The sequence below is a fragment of the Microcebus murinus genome, chromosome 10 (assembly GCF_040939455.1).
Source record: "Microcebus murinus isolate Inina chromosome 10, M.murinus_Inina_mat1.0, whole genome shotgun sequence".
Classification (NCBI taxonomy): Eukaryota; Metazoa; Chordata; class Mammalia; order Primates; family Cheirogaleidae; genus Microcebus; species Microcebus murinus.
The window spans coordinates 91,380,943-91,399,873 of record NC_134113.1 but is presented as its reverse complement, the minus strand read 5'-3'; the positions used below and the strand labels follow the sequence as shown (position 1 = coordinate 91,399,873).

General features: G+C 37.6%; 1 long non-coding RNA gene across 1 annotated transcript; it reads left to right on the top strand.

The window, feature by feature from the left end:
- The first annotated feature begins 4,018 nt into the window (after positions 1 to 4,018).
- Positions 4,019 to 18,600, top strand: LOC105858381 (uncharacterized). The gene is made up of 4 exons (XR_012921479.1): positions 4,019 to 4,060; positions 5,919 to 6,032; positions 9,209 to 9,365; positions 17,212 to 18,600. It is a non-coding gene; the product is annotated as an uncharacterized LOC105858381 (long non-coding RNA).
- The last annotated feature ends 331 nt before the right edge of the window (positions 18,601 to 18,931 follow it).

Below are 18,931 nucleotides of genomic sequence, written 5' to 3'. Positions count from 1 at the left end.
GGGATTGGAGGCTATGAAATATCTGGTGATAAGGCAAAGAATCATGAAGGAAGTGACATTTGAGTGACACCTTGACAGTTAGATAATGTTTTGATTGGGACAGATGAAAAGAATCATTGGCATGAAGGGTGAGTAGGGGGAGGATGAAAATGCCCTCAATGGTATTTATATCATTGTGTATCATTGACGATGTAATAAAAATTAGTTTGTCAGATAAAACAGATTCTGCTATGTTGAATAGTCAGAGAAAATGAGCATCTATGTTGTAGAAGTTCAAGGTCAGACTTCTCACCCTCCCAGCCCAACTCCCCTAGAGACAGAATCAAATAGCAGAAAGACTAAAGGATTACTGGAGAAATGCAGGAAAAAAAAATGAAGACTATATTATCAAAAATTTTCTCCACATTTTATTTTTGCCTAATTAGGCCTACCAACAGGTCCTGATGGAATAAGAAATAAAAGTGGTGAACATTGCTCAGAAAGAGGAAAACTGAGGAGGGCAAGACATGGAATATTGACTAAATGAGGAAGTTGTCTTGCAATGGGAACCTCTGGATCATAACTGCAGCCGGTGAACTTGAGATGGGAAAGACAAAAGGAATAAGAAAACTCATCTTTGTAGAAAGACAGTGTTTAGCCTCAAACTATTGGGGGTTTGACTTGGAGTTTTTGCTCATGTGATTGTGTAATTTTGTTTTCTTGGTTATGATGATAATGATTATATTGATGCCTCAAAAGACTCTTGGGAGGATTAAACAAGCTAATATACCTGGTTGAGTTCCTTGCATATAATAGCAGCCTAATATATGGTGGCTACATATTAGGGTGATATTATGTGATAGGTATTTTAATATACATTATCTTACAGTATTCTCAACATTGCTTTTAATAGGTACTATGAAAACTAGTATGCAATTGAACAGTCTTAGAGAGTTAGGTAAATACTCAGGTTTTGTACTTAGTAAATAGCAGACCTAGGTCTTGAACTTTGGATGCCTGACAACAAATCCTATAAGGATTCCATTATACTATACTCCTTCACAAATGCGACAATTTGAGCACATATTTGTTTTTCTTTCCATTTGGTCTAGTACTGGCCTCAACTCCAACTTTTGAGCTTTCACTCACCTTTGAGAGCATGTGGGATGTCATTTGTGAACACATCTATGTATTTTTAATTCTCCCAACCACCATTATCCCTATTTTCAGTTTGGGTAAAGCAAGACCCTAAGAAGTAGGCCAGTGAAAACATTTTCGTGTTTAGCTGTTTGCTTACGGTTTTAGTACATTTGGTTGTTTGGTATAATTCTCTATGAACCTAGAGAAATGTCAGTTAGAAATAGTATCTCTGTCCTGAGCTTAGAGTTCTCAGAGTGCTACCCACAGACCAGTAGCATCAACAAAATCTGGAAACTTGTTAGAAATGCAAATTATTGGGCTCTGTATCCCTAATGAATCCAGACCCTTTGAATCCTCACAGTCAGGCAAACCTACAGACCCAATCAATGAATCAGAGACTCCAAGGGGAAGAAGGTGGCAGGCAGGCAGCAATCTATGTTTTAACAAGCCCTCCAGGCAATTCTGAAATGCCCTACAGTTTGAGAACCACTGATATAGGGTATAAGTAGCATGTAATTTAGCTTTGAATAATAACTTACCCTTGTAATGGATTGATAACTTTTGCCTTTCTCTTTTGCTAAACAGAATAATAAACATTACTTGTAAACAACTTGAGAATGTCTTTTTTTTTTTTTTTGAGACAGAGTCTCACTCTGTTGCCCAGGCTAGAGTGAGTGCCATGGTGTCAGCCTAGCTCACAGCAACCTCAAACTCTTGGGCTCAAGCAATCCTCCTGCCTCAGCCTCCTGAGTAGCTGGGACTACAGGCATGTGTCACCATGCCCGGCTAATTTTTTCTATATATATTAGTTGGCCAATTAATTTCTTTCTATTTATAGTAGAGACAGGGTCTTGCTCTTGCTCAGGCTGGTTTCAAACTCCTGACCTCAAGCAATCCACCCGTTGGAGTCCCAGACTGCTAGGATTATAGGCGTGAGCCACTGCGCCCGGCTCAGAATGTCTTTTTTAAAAAAATTAACTTACCTGGTTCTAATCAGGACATTAAATATCCTTGCTAGATCTGCTTTATTATTTAAGGACCATTTTCCAGGAAAGAAGTACTCATTGCAAATGGCAACTTGTATCAATGACCCCACCTTTATTTTAGTAAGAAGTTTTTCTGTATGTCAAGTTTAAATGAATCCCCTGTGATTTTAAGTGTATTTCCATCTACTTTATCATCAAGGCACATTTCAAAAAACAGTTGGTTAGAAATAAAAAAAAAATGAGCAAGCTAATTAAAGCTTTTTTTATTCTCATGTATAAGTCATATATTTTTAAAATTTAATTCAATAAAGCATCTTTTTTATAACCTAATAAAAAAAACAGTTGGTTCTAAAAATAGGCCAAGATACAGATATTGTTTTTTTTTTTTATTAACTTCAGTTACAAAATAGCTTCTGAAAAGATACAGATATTGTCAATATAAATTCAGAATATTCTAATTTTGGCCTAACTTTAAATATTTTGAAAAATTGTCAAAATCTATGTCCCAAATTATGGTTTTAAAGTGTTACTACCATGGAAATGTGACATGCCAAATAGTTTAGAATTTCATCCCGATCTCCGGGAAATGAATTATTTTTTCTTTTTTAATTTCCCAGAAAAGTATTTAGCCAGTTGTAACATACATTTTCTGTGTGTCTTAGAATGTCCTTCTTTGATAATCTTCATCCTTATTTGTGTTTAAGCTACTCCACAGCTATAGCCAGACCATACTGGATTCTCTCTCAGAGCTTAGGAATCCAGAGTCAAAGATACAGGTCAGTCTCTGCTAGTCACTGGAGCGGAGGATTGTGAATTCAGCAGCTGTGGGGTCTAGAGAAGAGAAAGCCTATCGACAGAAAGAGGCAATAGCCCAGGCATGTCAAGAATATCATAGCCCAGAGAATGTGGAGAGAAAGAGACAACAGCAGGTGCAATTGCCATAATTCCTGATAGTTTTCTGGTTGTTGATTCTACTCTCCTCTATCGCCTAACGATGAGAAGTTTCTTTGAAATGCCCCATTAGTTCATTGAAAAGCTCCTCCTTTCCCCCCCCCTTTAACTCAATTTTAATGAAATTCTGTTATTTCTAATTCAAAGTGCTTTAAGATTACAGCCAATGAAGAAATGTTCCCACTCCCTTTAAGTAGCAGGAAAGGAATGTGAGTGGCCCCGAAATAAACTCTAAAATTGAAATTGCCATAGCTATCAAATCATTACTTGATAGTGGTGGGCAAAGTTATTCATATAGTCTTTTTTTTTTTTTTTCTAGAAACTCTGAGGAAGGAATATTCATATAGTCTTATGCTAAAAATGAATCAAATCTTTTAAGTTGCTTTTCGGTTATAAAGAAAACAGTAAAAAGTCTCATTCTGTATCAGTGAGGAAGATGTTTAGCAAGGAAGGCCGTTTTGTCTTTGCCAAATGGGTTTTATTCAGAGTTCTCAGCATTCTGTGATGGAAGGACCCTGGCCATTGACCACAGACTTAGGGTTTGAATTCTGGCTAGATCACTTACTACCTCTGTTCCCTTAGATAATCTTACTTGATTTCTTGCTTCCTAGTGTCTTCTGTAAAATGGGGATAAGAATGCTACAGCCTCCTTTGCCCGTGAGGATTGCCAAGGGTCTAGACCAGGGTTCTCCTGCAGAAGATGCACGATCACTACCATGCTTTGTGTACAGCCCCTGTTCTGCCAGCTTCCGCGGCCTCGGCGACGTCATAAAAACGGAACTGGGGGAGGGAAATCTGTAAACACTAGCCCTGGAAGGATACTCTGCATTCACTTTCGGCTCAGCGTTACTGCCGCCCTGTGGATTTCTCCGCCCTGTAATGAAACTCGGACTGAGAAATTAAAAGGCGGAGGACCACGCCTGGAGTGAGCCTCCGTGGTCACCGCGAGCGCCCCCTTCTGCGTGCTGGGGGAACGGCACGGGCTTTCCACTTCGGTTCGGAAGGTTGGTGGCGGTGACGCGGACGTGAGTGAGAGCATGAATGAATCCGCCCTCCTCGGCGGGGCGGACCTCCCCAGTTTTCAAACATAAAAACTGATTTCCAAATAATTTAAGTTTCAAGGCTGGCCGGTAATAAATCTAGGAAGAGAATTTAGGGTCTCCTGACTTTTAATTAAACATACTTCCCACTTACACAATTGGATAATAGATGCTTGTTTTTTTACAATTAATTGATGGCTATTTCTTCACTATTTACTTGTTTTGTAAGCAGCAGCTAATTGACCGATTAATTAATTGGCCTTAGAGCACTGCATTTACGTGTGATCCTGCACTTTTCTGGTCTATTTCCTGGGTGTTGGTCAATTTTCTTCCTTTAGAAGCATTTTCTGTCTTTTTCGTGTTAAGTACTGGGTGATAGTCCAAGGGCTTTCTTAAACCCGAGGACTCCATATGAATTTCCACCTTTGTGTATTCCTCCACTTCCTGAAAAATCCCTGCCTTCTCAGAAGCCGTGCACATAGGCCCAGTTTAGTTTCTGTCTACTTCTGAGTCTTTTAAGCCACAGTGACTCTTCCTCCTCTTTTGGGGGCTCGTATCATTGGCTCCTATAATTTAACATGTATATTATTATTTCTTTAGTTAGACTATAATATCTTTGAAAGCAAGACCTATGTCTTAATTGTATTATTATTAAGAGCACTTGAACTCCCAACATAAGCACAATTAATATGTATTTTTTGATTCACGTGGGTGTCCCTACTTTCTTTTCCCCTTTCTGTTATATTCCCATCTTTCCAAGCAAGCAGGAAAAATCCTATGGTCTATTTTAGGTCGTAGCAGATTATTGTGTTTTGTTTCTCCTGGTTTTTACTGGTGGCAACCCGTTTCCTCATTGCTCATACATATGCATGCTAAGTGCACGTGTGCATTTGATTCCCTTATAACTGTCTGTTGTGAGAAATTTATCTATAGGTATGTTTTGAGATCTCTGTTGAAGTTGCTTTCCTTTACGGAAGGTTTCCTTTTTGCTTCTTCCAGGCAACTGAAAGTGTCACTTTAAAACAAATTCTCGGGTTGAGGTTTTGGGGATTAATGTTGCAAACATGTTTGAACGCTGCTTTGTGGTTATGGATTCTCCACGGACATTATTTTTCCTTGTTCCCCTCATTTCCAAGGTTGAAACTTATTATAAATTTGTTCACTTTTCAGAGGGGAAGGATTTTTTGTTTGCTTGTATGGTTGCTTTAATTTGTTTGTAGTTTCCCATCACAATCAGGGTGTACCTTTATTGCATTCCAGGTGTATGTGTGCTGGAAGGATGTCTGTGAATTAGTCTCCCATTTAATGTTTTTACATTGGTCCAATTTGAGTGTGGGCTTCATGGCTGTCCTTATTCCTCATGCTCTATACAAATGGAAGCTCAGATTGTCCTGGGTTAGCAGATACCCCTAGGGCAGGTTCCCATTTCAAGCTTCTCTCCTGGGATTCTTGCTTTCACTTTATTTTGTTAAATCTCTTAACAATATTTTTTCATGTTATATCTTAGAATCCTGTATTTTTGAATTGGGATGATGGTTCTTGAGGCACACAGTGACCACTTATTTGCACTTTTAGATTCATTTTAGGATCAGTTTGCAAATTTCATGGAAGAATTCTGTAGGGACTTTGGATGGGAATTTCACTAAATTTATAGAAAAATTCAGAGAGAATGAATCTTTACAATATTTATTCTTGTCCTTCTTAAATATGACTTACCAGTCCACTTACTACATCTTCATTATGTTCTTTAGTAATGTTTATATTTTTTCTTTGAACCTCTTACACTGAGGTAAACAGGTTTTTTTTTTTTTTCTTTTCCCAGAGACAAGATCTTGCTCTGTCACTCTAGCTGGCATGCAGTGGCATGATCATAGCTCACTGCCACCTCGAACTCCTGGGCTTAAGTGATCCCCCCACTTCAGCCTCCCGAGTAGCTGTAAGTAGGTTTTTTTAACTTTCATTTTCTATTGATCACTGCTGTATAGCTAACACTTATATAGTACTTACTAGAGTCAGGCATTATTTAAAATACTTTAGTGATATTTTATCTGTTGAACTTGTTTATTAATTTAAATAATCTGTCATTTAGTTTCTCTTGAATTTTCAAAGAAGGCAATTATATCACCTATAGTTACTGACTCTTTACTCATTTTATTTCTAATATCTGGGCTTTTAATATATTTTTAAAAATTACTTTGTCCATTTGGTGTCTATCTTTAATGTTTTTTTTTCTGTGTGTGGTTTGTTACTCTTGACTGGAGGTTTATATTTGTATTTGAGAATTCCTCTCGCCCTGCCTCCAATGTTGGAGTGGAATCTACTAGTACAGAGTCTTCCAGCACAGGAATGAAGACGTTTCCATTCCTTTTGGGTGTTGCCAACCACCTGGAACACTGTATTGCTTCTGTGACCCAGTTATTTATGTTGAATTCTCCAGTCTGGAAGCAGATGCAGCATTGTTTATTGCTGATTCTGTGTGTGTGTAAATGTGTGTGTATGTGTAAATGTGTTTGTGCAGGGAGTGTGGAAACAGGGCCAACCTGCCTGTTTCACATTCCATTCCTAAGCAGTCACCCCAATGATGATTGTCCTTGGCTCCCTACTCCTCTTTATGTTCTCTAATTATGAGTTAGCAGAGTCTCAGGAACTAATCTCACCGTATCAGCCATCTCACCTGGTTTCTGTCTTCCCATGAAGATTTGCTTTCTCCATTTGATCCTGTCAGATTTCTATCTTATACGTATATAAACATTTCCGGTTTTCTAATGACATTCCTTCTTTTTTCCCCCAAGTTTGGTTAAGAATTTATTGTTTATTTTAAAATTTATTTTCAAGGATTTGTTATGAAGGATTTGTTTCAAGGATTTGTCCATTCTGCTGTATTGATGAAATCTTTACTAATACCCACTTATTAATTTTTCCTCTGTTTCTAGCTATTTCTTATTGGCTTAACTGCTGGTAAAAACATATTACTGACACCAGTAATGGAAGAATATTTATATTCATCAAACTCTGATCAACACATAAATCAGAGAAAAACTGAATTGAGTAAAAAACAGTAATTATCATAGGCTATTCTGTATAAATTGATATCATGTTGCATTTGTCCAAGGTTTTCATTAATTATATCACCAAGTTCATTAATTATATCACCAAGTTCCACAAGCCTGAGACAATTATTGTAATTTCAAGTTGAGAAAAATAAGTCTGAGGAGAAACTGAGATTTACACTTAGTATGTAACAGAAAGACTTAATGCCCAGATTAGCATGCTGCTAATAGCACAAAATACACAGCCAGACAGTCTGGGTTCAAATTTCACTGCAGTTGCTAACTAGTTGTGTTAGCATTGCACATTATGTAATTTCCCCATCTCTTACTTTCTCATCTATAAAATGTTATTAATAATAGTACTTCCCTCAAAATATTGTAGTAAAGATTAAATTGAAAGAGCTTAGAACTATTTCAATCACATAATATACACTCAATAATGGTCATTGTTATTATTACTGCTATTATTTTGAACTCAAGTCCAGCATCTTTTACTACATTAAATCATGGTATGTAAGATATTTTACATACAATGCAAATTTTGACAGTCTTTTTGATTTTAGGGATAAGTCCAGAAAAAAAAAAGAGAACTCTCCAAAAGTGCAAATGGACACAAACACACACTTGCACATCTATATAAAAGTATTATCAAACCATCTGCAATAGCAGCTCAACCTGGTGCTTCATAGGTTCCAGACAAAATGTGTCAGGAAAATAGTGTTGAGCAAGACAGATACTGCTATCTTTCATGGAGAAGACAGACAGAAGAGACAGAAATTTAAAAAATGATTATACTAAAACAAAATCATTAAAATTACATGAAGGACATTAAAACAAAAAACATTTGGCAATGTACTGCTGAAAAGACATGAGTTAAAAAAAATCATGATGATTGGAATATTTTCCTGAAGGTATGCTTGGAAAACTGTAACTGTTAAAACATGCCATAGCAGAATGTTCATGGCTCCTATCAGAAGAATTGAACACTTGGAATTTCTTTATTTTCATTTTTACAATTAAAGTGAGGGGAACAAAGTATCTAACTAAGTCTTTTTTTTGAGACAGAGTCTCAGTGTCATCGGCCTAGATCACAGCAACCTCAAACTCTTGGGCTTAAGCAATCCTCCTGCCTCAGCCTCCCAAGTAGCTGGGACTACAGGCATGCGCCACCATGCCCGGCTAATTTTTTCTATATGTATTAGTTGGCCAATTAATTTCTTTCTATTTATAGTAGAGACGGGGTCTCGCTCTTACTCAGGCTGGTTTTGAACTCTTGACCTTGAGTGATCTGCCCTCCCCGGCCTCCCAGAGTGCTAGGATTACAGGCGTGAGCCACTGTGCCCGGCCCAAAGTATCTAACTCTTTGAAGACATGTATCTATTATCAAGAGAAGGACAGGTCTTCTATTGTTGTCATTGGTACAAGGTTGGGGGGGGGTTGGCAGATGGCTAAATATACATTGGTAGGTTAGTGGATTGTAAGTAGTATGTTAGGAAAGCAAAAATAAGAATTTTCTGTGTATTGATCAGAGATTGCTGAATGCAAGACCTCTTTCATTACTTGTGTCATTAATCTGTGTTTTCCTGGAAGTTGAGCTTTCAGTTTCTGATGGTTAACATTATGTGAAATTATATACTGATATACTGATATATACTGATATACTGATACTTATATACTGATTTCCTACCATGTGCTAAGCACTCTTCTAGGCATTTGGGGCATATTAGTGAGCAAAACAGACAACAATCTCTGCCCTCAAGGTACTTCAAATAAGTCGATAGGAAATACCACCTGTTCTTCACACACCTTGTGTTTTTGGAGAAAGATGAGGGAGGAGCAGAGCCCTACTTCTCATGATAGAACTGAGGGCAAACAAAGCTGCAGTTAAGGAAGGCGACAGCTGTGATGGTCCTTTTGCTTGTCCCACTGATGTTTGCTGATCTGAGGTATCGTCACAGTTTAGCCCTTAACGTGCAGCTGCACTAGTAAGTCTTACTTGCAGTCGGTACATTGTTCAGGCAGAGTCGCTATCTTATGCATCACAGGGCATCTCTGTTTCTAGGCGGAATATTCAGCACATGAGGAGAAGATGAGTGGCCTTCCCAGAGTGATGTTACTGGAGTAATGGCACTGAAAGAATCCAGATTACCACGGATTGAGAAGTGAAAGATTGCTAAAGAAGTATTCTAAGAAGGTGGAGTGAGATTTGGTGGCTTTAGGTATCATTAAAACAGTCTTTCAGGATCCTGCCACTCAGATTTTTGCCTCACAGTTCCTGTCTTAGGAGTTTACGTGAAAAGAACAGTAGACAAAAGAAAGGCACACCCCAGTGGACTTGTATCTAATGTAAACCTAAGAACCAAGGTCAGGACACAAGGTGAAACATCACAGGTTGACAGAATTGCCCATGAGAATTCCATAATTGTCCCAAATTCAAGTACTTGACTCCTTTTTTATTTTTTATTTTTGCAGCTATATATCAGTTCCTATAATCCTTTGTTAATTGATTTTTTTTTTATGTGCTTTTGGTTAACTCTTCAATTTATCTCTCAAGAATGTTGACAAATCCATCACTGCTCACATGTCTGGCCACATGAGCCATGAATTTCTTTTTCTTTTTCTTTCTGACTCTCTCTCAAAAATCCTTTGAATCAATTGTGTATTATTTCCTTAGGTTTGTCAATATTTATTGACTCTTTTCAGCTTGACTGTACTTAGCATAAGTGACAATGTAGTTTAAACAACATTCCAATAGGTTAAATATGGGTATGGAAAACTCCCAGTGTAACATTTGAAATTATCTGGGTAAATTCTGGGCCTATCTGATATAAGATTACAGGTGCAAAGGCCTAAGGGAGGCTTCTGACTCTCTTTCTCAAGAAGGCTGATCACAGGAGGGGACCCTTGCCCACTGTTGACCTACCAAAATAATGGAGAGAAGAGAGAATGATCAGTCTGCCTCACGGGAGAGAGCTTGGCGAGGACACACTCTAGGAAGTACATGAACGAGGGAGTGTACTACACTTGGATTTTGAAAGAGCAAATCTATCCCTAAAATATGGTCTAGTTAATATCCTAATATTCTTGGTTCTGAAAAATCAGATTAACAAATCCTCCTCTCCTGAGAGGGCTCAGAAGGGGGAGATGGGCAGAGGATTGCAAATATGGAATGAAGGACAAAATGTATAGAGAAAGGTCAGCATACCTTCCTCCCCTCCAACCCCCATTGCAAATCCATTATCCTATAGTTACAAAATGAAACCAAATTTTGCAATAAAAACACTACTAAAAGAAAAATGTCTCTTATTATTAATTGTTCAAGGAAAAGTTCCCACACTTTATACATTAAAATCCTAAGGAAACCCCTAAATTCCAAAGTACTCTGCTATCCAATGTCATCTTGTAACCATCTTATTTAGGCTATTCAGATGCCCAGTTAGATTCCATTTACCTTTTGTGGTTAAATTTGAGCCATTTTTAAATTGAATAATTCTAGGTCCTTGAATCTCCAAAGTTGAAAAATATTCCCCTGCTTTCCAACCACAGTCTCTCTTACATGTCCATTTTTCAAAGAATAAAAAGGATAATTGCACATAAAAGAATATTACTAAAATATCTCTATAGTTAAGTTTTTAAAATTTATCTTGAACAATAACATTTAATGAGCAAAGGCAATGTTCCTTCATTACGATTGCCAGTCACAGAGGTAGAAAAATGAAACAAGAAAAACCAAAAAAACAAAAAAGAAAAATATTATTTTCAACTTAAATTATCAAATTCTGCTACTTGTTCATAATCAACAAATTACAAATTTAAACTCAACTGGGAGAAATATCTCCTTTAAGAAGTTAATAGTGAACTTATGCCTGTCTATATATACTCTCTCAGAGAGTGGAAATGTGAAATGCTCTGACTTCTTTAAATTTTATAAACATTGTATACAGTTTACTTAAGGAATTCTTCCCATTGGCTTTTGAGAAACCTCATTTTCTATTTCCTTTTTGAACCTCATCTTCCTAGCATGATAATACTAAATGCGGTATGAGATCTTCCATAGTAGTTTTTGAACAGGAAATCTTTATTTGTAAAAAGGTAGGTCCTGGCCGGGCGCGATGGCTCACGCCTGTAATCCTAGCACTCTGGGATGCCGAGGCGGGCGGATTGCTCGAGGTCAGGAGTTCGAAACCAGCCTGAGCAAGAGCTTCTCTACTATAAATAGACAGAAATTAATTGGGCAACTAATATATATAGGAAAAATTAGCCGGGCATGGTGGTGCATGCCTGTAGTCCCAGCTACTCGGGAGGCTGAGGCAGCAGGATTGCTTGAGCCCAGGAGTTTGAGGTTGCTGTGAGCTAGGCTGATGCTACAGCACTCACACTAGCCTGGGCAACAAAGTGAGACTGTTTGAAAAAAAAAAAAGGTAGGTCCAAGCAAACTCAGCCTTCATTCAGAGTCTTCTGCTCCCCCTTCTGTATGTTGTCATCTCCAGCAGGAGCCCCCCAGACCTTTACCACTATCTTAGTGTCTATCACTGTTAACCTTCTGCAGTGAAATTCTCCACTTCCAGCTTTATTGAAGTATAAATGGCAAATAAAAATTGTGTGTATTTATAATATACAATGTGATGTTTTGAGATCTATACACACATTATGAAACGATTACTACAATCAAGCTAATTAACATACCCGTCACCTCTCATAGTTATCCTTATTTGTGTATGTGCACGTGTGTGTGTATAGTAAGAACATTTGAGACTACTCTCTTAGCAATTTTCAAGTGTACAGTGCATTACTATTATATTAACTGTAGTCATCTTGCTGTAAAACAGATCTCCAGAATTTATTTCCCCTGCCTAACTGAAAATTTTGACCCTTTGATCAACATCTATCTCCTCATTCCCCAACTTCTACCCCAGCCCCAGCCCCAGCCCCTGGCAACTACTATTCTCTTCTCTGCTTCTATGAAGTTGATATTTTTAGATCCCACATACAAGTGAGATCATGCAGTATTTGTCTTCTGTGTTTGGCTTATTCCACTTAGCATAATGTCCCATGGATGCATGTTGTCATATATGACAGGATTGTTTTTCTTTTTTAAAGGCTGAATAATACTCCATTCCAATACAGACATGCACGTGTGTGTGTGCGTGCACACACACATACACACAACATACATTTTATTTATCCATTCATCTGTTGATGGACACAGCTCGGTTCCGTAAATAGCTATTGTGAATAATGCTGCATGAAAGTGTGAGTATCATTTCAGGATAATGATTTCCTTTCCTTTGGATATATACCCAGAAGTGGGATTTGGGATCACATGGTAGTTCTATTTCTAAGTTTTTGAGACATTTCCATACTGTTTTCCATAATGCTGTACTAATTTACATTCCCATCAACAGTATATGAGAATTCCCTTTTCTTCAGTCCTCCTCAACACTTTAACTCTTGTGTTTTTGATAAAACCCATTCTAACAGGTGTAAGGTGATGTCTCATTGTGGTTTAATTAGCATTCCCCTGATGACTAGTGATGCTGAGCATTTTCAAATATATTTGTTGGTGATTTGTATGTCTTCTTTTGAGAAATGTGTATTCAGGTCCATTGCCCATTTTTAAATTGGATTGTTTCCTTGCTATTGAATTGTTTGAGTTCCTTACATATTTTGGATATTAACTCCTTATCAGATATATGGTTTGCAAATCTTTTCTCCCATTCTTTAGGTTGTATCTTCACTCTGTTGATTGTTTCTTTTGTTGTACAGAAAGTTTTTAGTTTGATGCAAATCTATTTTTGCTTTTTTTCCCCTGTGCATTGGGGTCATAGCTAAAAAATTATTGGTTAGATCAGTGTCAAACTTTTTCATATATTTTCATCTAGTAGTTTTATAGTTTCAGATCTTACATTTAAGTCTTTAATTTATTTGAGTTGAATTTTTATATTTAATCTATTTGGATTCTTTGAGTTTTATGGATCTAGACGTTCATTTCTCTCTCCAGATTTGGGAAGTTTATTGTCATTATTTTCCGTAAACAAACTTTCTGTTCCTTCTCTTTCTTCTGCTTGAACAAGTCTGTTGTTGATGTCTATATGGTATTTTTTAATTCAGTCATTGTGTTCTTCAGCTCTAGAATTCCAGAATTCCTGTTTTTTATAGTTCATATTTTTTTGAACTTTTCATTTTGTTCATGTGTTGTTTTCCTGATTTTTGCTTAGTTGTGTATTTGTATTCTCTTGTTCTCATTGAGCTTCATTGAGATGATTATTTTTTAGGCTGTTCATAGATCTCAATTTCTGTAAAGTCAGTTTCTTGTGTTTATTTGGTTACTTTTGTAGCCACAAAATAGGGTTTTACTGATTATTCATGATCCTTGTGGCCTTGCCTTAGTGTATGTGCATTGATGAAATACACAATTTTTTCAGTCTTTACAGACTAGCTTCATCAGACAAAGCTCTTTACCAGTCAGCCCATTGACAGATTCTGGGTGGGTTGTGTGCCAGGATCTGTGGAGGAGCTGGCCTGCTATTGGGTCAATAGTTAGGCAAGTCTGGCACCCGGGAACACAGAAGCCAGTCAGGCACTATGGTCCATTTGTCTGGATCTGCAGAAATAGGCCTGGAGCCTGGCTCCATAGGAATGGGCATGGAGCTGTGTCCATAGGACTAGCCTAAAGCCTGGGTCCACAGGGGCCAAGCTGGAGGCCTGGGTCCTGGGTCTTGGGTCCATAGGGGCTGACCTGGAGCCTGGGTCAACAGCAGTGGTCCTGGAGTCCAGATTTGTGGAGGCCAGCCAGGTATTTAAGTCTACTGGGGCAGGCCTGGACCCTGGGTCTGTTGGAGTAAGCCTGTGGTGCAGAACCCAGGGGCTGGCCTGGACGCTGGGTCCATGTAGGCTATCTTGGTGCTGGGTTTCACTGGGAGAATATAGTGAAATTCTTTATGCCTATGAATCCTGCCCACTAGAGGAGGCTTCTCTCTCATCTCCAAGGTTACCTTATCTGGAACATTACTCTTACCTTATTCTTTTAAGTAATTAACTCATTTTTTTTTTAAATTGAGGCACAACTTACATCTCTGTAGTGCATAGATCTTAATTATATAGCTTGATAAAATTTTACATATGAATATATTTGTGTAACTACCTCTAAGATCAAGATAAAGAACATTTCTATCAGCTTATTCTTGAGTTGAGTTCTTGATGTTTTGGGAGCATAGTCTGTTCTTCCAAGTCCAGGTGAGGAACAATATATCCCTTTCTCTAAGCTCTCTCTTCCCTCAAACATCCTTTTTATTTTGGCTTCTGAATTTTTCAGGCCATGAGTCAATTGCACTACTTCAAGGGAAGCAGAAAAATCTCTGTAGTCCAGCTCTTATCCTGAAGCAGTGGACTAGGCCTCCAGGATTACCTATTATTGAATGGGTTATCTCACTTTTATTGATTTGTAGAAATTCTTTCATTTGGATACAAGTCCTTCTCAAAAATTTGTGTTGCAAATATCTTTTTTTATGGTTAGCTCTGTTGTGGTCCTGTCAATTGCTGTATTTAAGATTTCTTAGAAATCATAAATCATTTCAGAGGGCACCTCTCAATAATTTTCCACTACCATTGGGAAAACTATTCCACTTTGCTTTGTAGGATCTTTCTTTTCATTCTCTATTCAGTCAATCTTGATCTATTAACAATTAAGTCTCTCTCTCTTTTTTAGCCCAATCTTTAAAAGCCAATAGGTACGGGTATATAGCTCCTTTTCTTTTTCATATCTGTTTAGCTTGCTTCTAAATTCTCAAATTTTTGTCTGAAGGAAGTGTTCTCTTCTTGCTTTTACTCTGCAGCAAGCCCAGAATCTTAGTATCTTAAGACAACAGGTTTGTTTTGTTTTGTCTTTTCCCCATTTAGAAAGTCCATTGTGGGTCTGAAGACTCTCTACCTTCCACGCACTTACTCAGTGATTCTGGCCGCTTTGATCTTATTTATGGCTTTGTCCGTTGAGCACAAAGGCCTCCATGTTTGCCTGGAGAATTACAGAGGGCTTTTCCCTGCCTCAAAACAGAAATAATACATGTCACTTCTGTTAATACCCATTGCGTAGAGCTAGTCAAAAGTTCTGGACAACTACAAGGGGGTTGGGAAATACAGTTTCCTGGATCCTAGTTAGAGAGAGCGTGAAAACGGATTTAGTGAACTGACATAATTATCTCTGCCATGGCAGAAATGCCTCTTTTGCATTTCTTACTTAAAATAAGATCAGATCTTGTTTTGTAAAGTTTCGAGCAAACCTGATTCTCAGAGCCAAGGTGCTCGAGATAAAAATCTTTTTAATTTTCTTGTTGCTGTTAGTTTTTAATTATTCTGTTGAGTAGCCCATATTCACTCCAACACCAGGTTCTCTCTCCCTCAGCATAAAGGGTCACTGTCACTATGTCAGCTAAGTTGACTCAGCTGTCACAGTAAAGAATAAATAAAAGAAAAAAAAACCCCAAATCTCTATATTATAAAAACAAGTGAAGCCATTAAGTAAAAATTGTGCTCTATTCAAAATGTAATATATGAACATTGCATATAAACTTTTTGAAATTAAACCTCAAAATGACATCATGAAGAATTAATGGTAGATAGAATCTGAGTAGTGTGCCATAAACAGACGTTATTCATTCTAGAATTAAAAAGAGTGAAGAGGCCGGGCGCGGTGGCTCACGCCTGTAATCCTAGCACTCTGGGAGGCCGAGGCGGGCGGATTGCTCGAGGTTGGGAGTTCGAAACCATCCTGAGCGAGACCCCGTCTCTACTAAAAATAGAAAGAAATTAATTGACCAACTAAAAATATATATACAAAAAAAAATTAGCCAGGCATGGTGGCACATGCCTGTAGTCCCAGCTACTTGGGAGGCTGAGGCAGGAGGATCGCTTGAGCCTAGGAGTTTGAGGTTGCTGTGACCTAGGCTGATGCCACGGCACTCACTCTAGCCTGGGCAACAAAAGTGAGACTCTGTCTCATAAAAAAAAAAAAAAAAAAGAGTGAAGAATTATTTCCAGAAAATCCTGGGACAGTATAGAAAAACCGACTCCCTCAACCTGAAATGGAGTTGAGAGACCAAAGAATAATTCAGACAAGTCCACTCTGGCGAGTTAGATGAGTTTATTAGAGGTTATTTGTATGGACTCTCACCCTAGTCAAGACAAGAATCCTCTGGGTACTCTATCCTGGTTGGGACAGGAACTCTTCGGACACTGACTCCTGGTGGTGGCAGAAGTTCTTCAAAGAGTTGGATCCACATCTGCCCATCGCTGGTGTTGTCTTAAATCCCTTCCCAGTGAGTGATGTCGAACTCTTGCATTATATCATCATATGTTTCCACTGAAACAAAACGAGCATGCGCAGTATAATAATCGTGGGCCTGCATGCACCCCATGTTATGTCAATGATATTAAAATTCTCCACTAGGGGGAGATTTTTGTGTTTAGAATTAGGTGAAGAGTAGTATTACAGTCCAGCTAAAGCAGTTCTAAAGCAGTCAGGACTGATTTATACTAGTTGCCTCTGCCTCAAGAAAGTGCTGAGGCACATCTCTTATGCCCAGTAACTCTTTTTTGGAATTTGCTTCATTTATTTTGTAACAACTTTGTTGAGCTCTCCAAACCAGCACAGCACAGTGTTTTTGTGTGTGTTGGTGAACTTGTGTTTTTTTCTCAAGAATCTATGACTTCAGATGTTATAAAGATGTCATAATTATATCTGAGGTATCATGTAGGAGTGTAACAATTTTAAAGCAGGAGAACAGACCACAAGATGCTATTCCATTGTTCTTTTATGCCTTTGGTATTAAATGTCTTCATTCAAAGAGAGACTATATCTTCCTAGGAATAAGACTTTAGACATTTAGATTAAGTATTTGTTAAAAAGATAAAAATCTAGGAAGATATATTGGGAAGCTCAGCGTACTTAATTTAAATGGGTATTGGCTTCAATAAAGAAACTCCATTTTCTCTCAACATCTTAATGCTTTTAAGCAACACATTTTGTTTAATAGGAAAAATAATTACAGTCCCTTTACTTTCTTATAGGAGGAATATGGTAGTTGGCCTTGAAGAAACTGAGAAGCTCTGTGTGGTATGAGTATAAAGAGAAGAAAATGAAAGACACACTTAAAAATTTAACTCTTTTATGGAAGGACAGAAGCATAACACAGATCATCAAAAAGACTCAGTAAAGTTTGAATAATATCATGCTCTTTTAGAAAATTCCTCTTTCAATCAGGAGTAACAGACAGTCTTCAGTGGTTGTTGGTGTTTCTCTTCCTGTTCCACTTAGTGTTATTGACTTTCCTACTTTAACCTTTCTTTGAATAACTGGCTCTCCTGCCAATCTCAACAACCTGGAGAAATCTGAATGAGGAGCCTTTTCTAAATCCTGTAATGGAAAGCTTTCGTAACGAGGAGGCATTGTATGTCATTGAGAATGAAGCTGGAGGTCATGAATAATCCATAGCAATAAAATAATACGGATGATAATGTTACCTTTATCTCCCTGTTCTTATGTTTTTTGGACCCTTGTGGGATACCAGTTAGTGTTGAAGGATGAGTAACATTCCACTGATTATTTCTGTAGACTCACCAATTCCGAAAGAGCTGTGATGCAGACTTACCATTTTAAAATAGAAGATATAGAGCAAAGTTAATAAGGTTTTGTATTCAAGGAAGCATTCAGATAGGGCAAAAGTCCTTCAAGGTCATTTAGATAGTAACTTCTATTTCAAATTGTCATAAGTACAAAGGGCACTTAGAAAGAAAGTAATCTTGGGAGATGAAACTCAAGTTTTACTTTTTGATTATTCTACCATAATTAATAACAAATACTCGGGAAAGTCATTAAATTACTCTTGGTTTCACTTCACTTTCCCAAAGATTTGGGGTAAAAAGATTCTCTGATATTATTTTTTGCTTCATCATTTTAAGATAAAGTTTAGGTTTATAAAATGAGATTAATAAAAATGTAGATTTTTTTAAAGGAGAGAATAAAAAGGCCATATATATTGAGAGATAATCTTAATTATACCATAGGTACATTTTTGCATATACCCTAGAAACAATACTATTTTGTAAAGACAGCACAAATGGTAGATGTCAGTTTAGAAGACCATGTCTGGTTACCCATGAATATCATGTTGCGCTTTCTCAAATTCGCACCACTAGATGGAGCCCTTGAAGAAGTAACATTTCAGGAATTGGCCCTTTGAGGATTCAGATTTGAAATGGAAGATTCCAGTACTCATGAAAATCCACGTAGAATCAAGCTCTCCTCTCGTAGTTAAAGGCATTTAATGTTGGTTTTGGAAACACACAGTGCCAAGGTGAGCTGATGGTTTCCCCAGCTTCTACTACTGGTTTTCTTATTGTCTTTATACTGCTTTGAAGAATACAGCTTTTAAAATTTTCTAAACTGAAATTCTAATACTCTTCCTATCCAAATTGTGTGAATCAGGCCAAAGAACCACAGTCTGGTTACTTAGTATTTTCATTCAGAAAAGTGAGGAGTGTTGTCTGAATTATTTCTCAGGAAAACTATAAAGACTTCAGCAGGAAGAGAAAGGAGTTTAATAAGCCACAGATATTTTGGATGGTGTCCTATTATCATAGTGTGTTAACATTTAAATTTGGGCAACTAACCTTGCTGAGTTTCCATTTTCTCACCTGTTAAATGGGGAACACGGGAGGGGGAGGAGGGGATGGGTGTATACTTACATAATGAGTGCCATGCGCACCACCTAGAGGATGGACTCGCTTG